The sequence below is a fragment of the Oncorhynchus mykiss genome, chromosome 8 (assembly GCF_013265735.2).
Source record: "Oncorhynchus mykiss isolate Arlee chromosome 8, USDA_OmykA_1.1, whole genome shotgun sequence".
NCBI classification, from domain to species: Eukaryota; Metazoa; Chordata; class Actinopteri; order Salmoniformes; family Salmonidae; genus Oncorhynchus; species Oncorhynchus mykiss.
Window position 1 is genome coordinate 78,480,915 of NC_048572.1, and position 7,500 is coordinate 78,488,414.

The 7,500-nt window shown below is 44.3% G+C and overlaps 1 protein-coding gene across 2 annotated transcripts in view; it reads right to left on the reverse strand.

Annotated features, from left to right (window-relative positions):
- Window positions 1–7,500, reverse strand: part of LOC110530698 (leucine-rich repeat and immunoglobulin-like domain-containing nogo receptor-interacting protein 3) — a 120,885-nt gene that overhangs the window by 113,094 nt on the left and 291 nt on the right. For both annotated transcript variants that reach the window (XM_021613944.2, XM_021613943.2), the window contains exon 1: window positions 7,178–7,500. This exon is cut by the window's right edge and continues 291 nt beyond it. The gene's annotated coding sequence lies outside the window, so the exon portion shown is untranslated. The remainder of the gene's footprint in view (window positions 1–7,177) is intronic.

Here is a 7,500-nt window from a genome sequence, read left to right on the forward strand (position 1 = left end):
GACAGCGAGAGACAGCTACAACAACATAACAGACAGACAGCGAGAGACAGCTACAACAACCAAACAGACAGACAGCGAGAGACAGCTACAACAACATACCAGACAGACAGAGAGAGACAGCTACAACAACATAACAGACAAAAAAAACCTCCAAGATCGCATAGCAGTTCAGACGTCTTTTGTCCTCGTCTTGTCGTGTCCTGTATATATATATATATTTACAACTTTTTTCACATACATTTTATTTTTATTTTCCATCAACTCATCTTCTAAACACTCTCCTGCAACCAGCCTCACCAATTTATATTTATAAAAAATGTATTATTTACCTCAGATCTGTAATCCTCCAAGAAGCTAGCCAGAAACTCCAAGAAGCTAGCCAGAAACTAGCCAGAAGCTAGCCAGGAGCTAGCCCAGAAGCTAATCCAGAAGCTAATCAGAAGCTAGTTAGCTTCTTTACTGGCAAATCGTTAGTATTCAGCTAACCACGGTTTGTGGTCATCAGCTATCCTTTAGCTCGAAAATCTATCGAAAATCTATTGCCAGTTTTGTACGGCGCAGCGCGGCTCGGAACGGAACATACCGGACCAATTTTTTCTCTCCATGTCCCTGGATTTCAACTGCTCTCTGGACATTCATACCCGGATCTCACAGCTAGCTAGCTGCTATCCGTGTGACAGTCGGCTGTTGTCGATTCCGGAGCAAACATCGATTGTTCCGGTGCTAGCCAGCTCCGTCAATCACTCCTGAGTTCCATCATTCACTCCTGGGCTGCAGTCACCTATCCGGACCCGTTAGGCCCACCGGGCCTTCACAACTGGACTGCCGACGTTATCTACCTGAAGGAGATCCGGCTGGCTCCTCCGTCGCGACGTTACCTGAACGCCCATCTGCGGCCCGCTAACCGTTAGCTGTCTTACCGGCTGCTATCTGAATAGACAATCGGACAATTTATTTATTTGTATTATTATTATGTTTTCTTCTCGGGCCTCTATAACTATATCTATTGTTCTTATTTTTGTTGTTGTTGTGTGATTTGGATTAATCCCCTCTACCACACGGAACCCCACTAATCTACTGACCGAACGCAAGAGGTGGCTAACAACAGACCTCCATCCTATGCTAGCTTGCTACCGATGGCCTGGCTAGCTGTCTAAATCGCCGTGACCTCTCCACTCACTGGACCCTTTTGATCACTCGACTAAGCATGCCTCTCCTTAATGTCAATATGTCTTGTCCATTGCTGTTCTGGTTAGTGTTTATTGGCTTATTTCACTGTAGAGCCTCTAGTCCTGCTCACTATACCTTATCCAACCCATTAGTTCCACCACCCACATGCAATGACATCTCCTGGTTTCAATGATGTTTCTAGAGACAATATCTCTCTCTTCATCACTCAATACCTAGGTTTACCTCCACTGTATTCACATCATGCCTTACCTTTGTCTGTACATTATACCTTGATGCTATTTTATCGCCCCCAGAAACCTCCTTTTACTCTCTGTTCCAGACGTTCTAGACGACCAATTCTTATTGCTTTTAGCCGCACCCTTATTCTACTCCTCCTATGTTCCTCTGGCGATGTAGAGGTGAATCCAGGCCCTGCAGTGCCTAGCTCCACTCCTATTCCCCAGGCGCTCTCTTTTGACGACTTCTGTAACCGTAATAGCCTTGGTTTCATGCATGTTAACATTAGAAGCCTCCTCCCTAAGTTTGTTCTATTCACTGCTTTAGCACACTCTGCCAACCCGGATGTTCTAGCTGTGTCTGAATCCTGGCTTAGGAAGACCACCAAAAATTCAGACATTTTAATTCCAAACTACAACATTTTCAGACAAGATAGAACTGCCAAAGGGGGCGGTGTTGCAATCTACTGCAAAGATAGCCTGCAGAGTTCTGTCCTACTATCCAGGTCTGTACCCAAACAATTTGAACTTCTACTTTTAAAAATCCACCTCTCTAAAAACAAGTCTCTCACCGTTGCCGCCTGCTATAGACCACCCTCTGCCCCCAGCTGTGCTCTGGACACCATATGTGAACTGATTGCCCCCCATCTATCTTCAGAGCTCGTGCTGCTAGGCGTCCTAAACTGGAACATGCTTAACACCCCAGCCATCCTACAATCTAAACTTGATGCCCTCAATCTCACATAAATTATCAATGAACCTACCAGGTACCTCCCCAAAGCCTTAAACACGGGCACCCTCATAGATATCATCCTAACCAACTTCCCCTCTAAATACACCTCTGCTGTCTTCAACCAAGATCTCAGCGATCACTGCCTCATTGCCTGCATCCGTAATGGGTCAGCGGTCAAACGACCTCCTCTCATCACTGTAAAACGCTCCCTGAAACACTTCAGCGAGCAGGCCTTTCTAATCGACCTGGCCGGGGTATCCTGGAAGGATATTGACCTCATCCCGTCAGTAGAGGATGCCTGGATATTTTTTTAAAATGCCTTCCTAACCATCTTAAATAAACATGCCCCATTCAAGAAATTTAGAACCAGGAACAGATATAGCCCTTGGTTCTCCCCAGACCTGACTGCCCTTAACCAACACAAAAACATCCTATGGCGTTCTGCATTAGCATCGAACAGCCCCCGTGATATGCAGCTGTTCAGGGAAGCTAGAAACCATTATACACAGGCAGTTAGAAAAGCCAAGGCTAGCTTTTTCAAGCAGAAATTTGCTTCTTGCAACACTAACTCAAAAAAGTTCTGGGACACTGTAAAGTCCATGGAGAATAAGAACACCTCCTCCCAGCTGCCCACTGCACTGAAGATAGGAAACACTGTCACCACTGATAAATCCACCATAATTGAAAATTTCAATAAGCATTTTTCTACTGCTGGCCATGCTTTCCACCTGGCTACTCCTACCCCTGTCAACAGCACTGCACCCCCAACAGCAACTCGCCCAAGCCTTCCCCATTTCTCCTTCTCCCAAATCCATTCAGCTGATGTTCTGAAAGAGCTGCAAATTCTGGACCCCTACAAATCAGCCGGGCTAGACAATCTGGACCCTTTCTTTCTAAAATTATCTGCCGAAATTGTTGCCACCCCTATTTTCTAGTCTGTTCAACCTCTCTTTCGTGTCGTCTGAGATTGCCAAAGATTGGAAAGCAGCTGCGGTCATCCCCCTCTTCAAAGGGGGGGACACTCTTGACCCAAACTGCTACAGACCTATATCTATCCTACCATGCCTTTCTAAGGTCTTCGAAAGCCAAGTCAACAAACAGATTACCGACCATTTCGAATCTCACCATACCTTCTCTGCTGTGCAATCTGGTTTCAGAGCTGGTCATGGGTGCACCTCAGCCACGCTCAAGGTCCTAAACGATATCTTAACCGCCATCGATAAGAAACATTACTGTGCAGCCGTATTCATTGATCTGGCCAAGGCTTTCGACTCTGTCAATCACCACATCCTCATCGGCAGACTCAACAGCCTTGGTTTCTCAAATGATTGCCTCGCCTGGTTCACCAACTTCTTCTCTGATAGAGTTCAGTGTGTCAAATCGGAGGGTCTGTTGTCCGGACCTCTGGCAGTCTCTATGGGGGTGCCACATGGTTCAATTCTTGGACCGACTCTCTTCTCTGTATACACCAATGAGGTCGCTCTTGCTGCTGGTGAGTCTCTGATCCACCTCTACGCAGACGACACCATTCTGTATACTTCCGGCCCTTCTTTGGACACTGTGTTAACAACCCTCCAGGCAAGCTTCAATGCCATACAACTCTCCTTCCGTGGCCTCCAATTGCTCTTAAATACAAGTAAAACTAAATGCATGCTCTTCAACCGATCGCTACCTGCACCTACCCGCCTGTCCAACATCACTACTCTGGACGGCTCTGACTTAGAATACGTGGACAACTACAAATACTTAGGTGTCTGGTTAGACTGTAAACTCTCCTTCCAGACCCATATCAAACATCTCCAATCCAAAGTTAAATCTAGAATTGGCTTCCTATTTCGCAACAAAGCATCCTTCACTCATGCTGCCAAACATACCCTTGTAAAACTGACCATCCTACCAATCCTCGACTTTGGCGATGTCATTTACAAAATAGCCTCCAATACCCTACTCAACAAATTGGATGCAGTCTATCACAGTGCAATCCGTTTTGTCACCAAAGCCCCATATACTACCCACCATTGCGACCTGTACGCTCTCGTTGGCTGGCCCTCGCTTCATACTCGGCGCCAAACCCACTGGCTCCATGTCATCTACAAGACCCTGCTAGGTAAAGTCCCCCCTTATCTCAGCTCGCTGGTCACCATTGCATCTCCCACCTGTAGCACACGCTCCAGCAGGTATATCTCTCTAGTCACCCCCAAAACCAATTCTTTCTTTGGCCGCCTCTCCTTACAGTTCTCTGCTGCCAATGACTGGAACGAACTACAAAAATCTCTGAAACTGGAAACACTTATCTCCCTCACTAGCTTTAAGCACCAACTGTCAGAGCAGCTCACAGATTACTGCACCTGTACATAGCCCACCTATAATTTAGCCCAAACAACTACCTCTTTCCCAACTGTATTTAATTAATTTATTTATTTTGCTCCTTTGCACCCCATTATTTTTATTTCTACTTTGCACATTCTTCCATTGCAAAACTACCATTCCAGTGTTTTACTTGCTATATTGTATCTACTTTGCCACCATGACCTTTTTTGCCTTTACCTCCCTTCTCACCTCATTTGCTCACATTGTATATAGACTTGTTTATACTGTATTATTGACTGTATGTTTGTTTTACTCCATGTGTAACTCTGTGTCGTTGTATCTGTCGAACTGCTTTGCTTTATCTTGGCCAGGTCGCAATTGTAAATGAGAACTTGTTCTCAACTTGCCTACCTGGTTAAATAAAGGTAAAATTAAAAAATAAATAAAATAAATAACAGACAGACAGGTAGAGACAGCTACAACAACATAACAGAGGAAATCCTACAAGCACTATTTTATAGGCTGTAAATCATATTCATAAAGTTGTAGATGAAATGTGGCAGTGTTACAGCCACGGGACATATGTGTTTACACTCAGCATCGTGACATACAGTACACGTACATCATTCCATACATCATCACGACAGCCTGGCAAATCAGCTATGAAATGCTGCTGGCAGTATAGCATAGCATTCATGACAGAGGGTTGAGCTGTGCTGTCTGCAAACTCAACTCTACCAACTCCCCATACAGTAGGCTACCAATTACTTCTCTGGTTGGATACAACTACAATTACAGCTACCAATTACTTCTCTGGTTGGATACAACTACAATTACAGCTACCAATTACTTCTCTGGTTGGATACAACTACAATTACAGCTACCAATTACTTCTCTGGTTGGATACAACTACAATTACAGCTACCAATTACTTCTCTGGTTGGATACAACTACAATTACAGCTACCAATTACTTCTCTGGTTGGATACAACTACAATTACAGCTACCAATTACTTCTCTGGTTGGATACAACTACAATTATTGCTTCCAATTACTTCTCTGGTTGGATACAACTACAATTACAGCTACCAATCACTTCTCTGGTTGGATACAACTACAATTATTGCTTCCAATTACTTCTCTGGTTGTATACAACTACAATTACAGCTACCAATCACTTCTCTGGTTGGATACAACTACAATTACAGCTACCAATCACTTCTCTGGTTGGATACAACTACAATTACAGCTACCAATCACTTCTCTGGTTGGATACAACTACAATTACAGCTACCAATTACTTCTCTGGTTGGATACAACTACAATTACAGCTACCAATTACTTCTCTGGTTGGATACAACTACAATTACAGCTACCAATCACTTCTCTGGTTGGATACAACTACAATTATTGCTTCCAATTACTTCTCTGGTTGGATACAACTACAATTACAGCTACCAATCACTTCTCTGGTTGGATACAACTACAATTACAGCTACCAATTACTTCTCTGGTTGGATACAACTACAATTACAGCTACCAATTACTTCTCTGGTTGGATACATCCACAATTATTGCTTCCAATTACTTCTCTGGTTGGATACAACTACAATTACAGCTACCAATCACTTCTCTGGTTGGATACAACTACAATTATTGCTTCCAATTACTTCTCTGGTTGGATACAACTACAATTACAGCTACCAATTACTTCTCTGGTTGGATGCAACTACAATTACAGCTACCAATCACTTCTCTGGTTGGATACAACTACAATTACAGCTACCAATCACTTCTCTGGTTGGATACAACTACAACTACAGCTTCAGCTACCAATTCACTCCAATATAACCCACAGGTCTCACACACACTCGCTCACATTCATCCACAGGTAAACACACACACTCGCTCACATTCATCCACAGGTAAACACACACACTCACTAAAATTCATCCACAGGTAAACACACACACTCGCTCACATTCATCCACAGGTAAACAATCACACTCGCTCACATTCATCCACAGGTAAACACACACACTCGCTCACATTCATCCACAGGTAAACAATCACACTCGCTCACATTCATCCACAGGTAAACACACACACTCGCTCACATTCATCCACAGGTAAACACACACTCGCTCACATTCATCCACAGGTAACCACACACACTCGCTCACATTCTTCCACAGGTAAACACACACACTCGCTCACATTCATCCACAGGTAAACACACACACTCGCTCACATTCATCCACAGGTAAACACACACACTCGCTCACATTCATCCACAGGTAAACACACACACTCGCTCACATTCATCCACAGGTAAACACACAGTCGCTCACATTCATCCACAGGTAAACACACACACTCGCTCACATTCATCCACAGGTAAACACACACACTCGCTCACATTCATCCACAGGTAAACACACACACTCCTCTTTCCCTCTCGGATCTGTTCTCTCTCTCCTAACCCTGGTGAGAGAGTGTCAGACTGGTCAGGGTAGAGAGCCGCACAATGACACACACACAGTCATCTATTGACCTCAGTATGTTTACGAGTTGGTATGTTTATGTCTGTGTGTATGAGTATGTGCAAATATCTGATTGCATCTGTGTGTGCGTGTGTTTGTGTGTGTGTCACGTTTACACCTTTGTGTATTATGAGTGCGTGTGTGTGTGTTTGGCTCATGGTTACTGTCAGTAGAAGTTAACTCACCCCGGACTGAAGCGTGGTCCCTGTTCCCTCCTCATCGGTGCCTGTGTGTGTGTGTGATGTGTGTGTGATGTTTGTTCCGTGTGATGTGTGTGTGTGTTCCCCGACACTGTGTCCCTCTCTTGTCTCTGTCCATATGTTTGAGAAGCTCTACACGTGCCAGTCTTCCTCTCCTCCAATCCTCTGGTCTTCAGATCTCTTTTTCTCTCTCTCTTCGTCAGTGTCCCTCGTTCTCAGCCTCTAGTATCAGCAGCTGTGCCAAACAAGCCACTCATCCCTCCTTCCTTCACTGTCTTCTACGTCTCTCTTCCAGTTTTTTTGCAAAA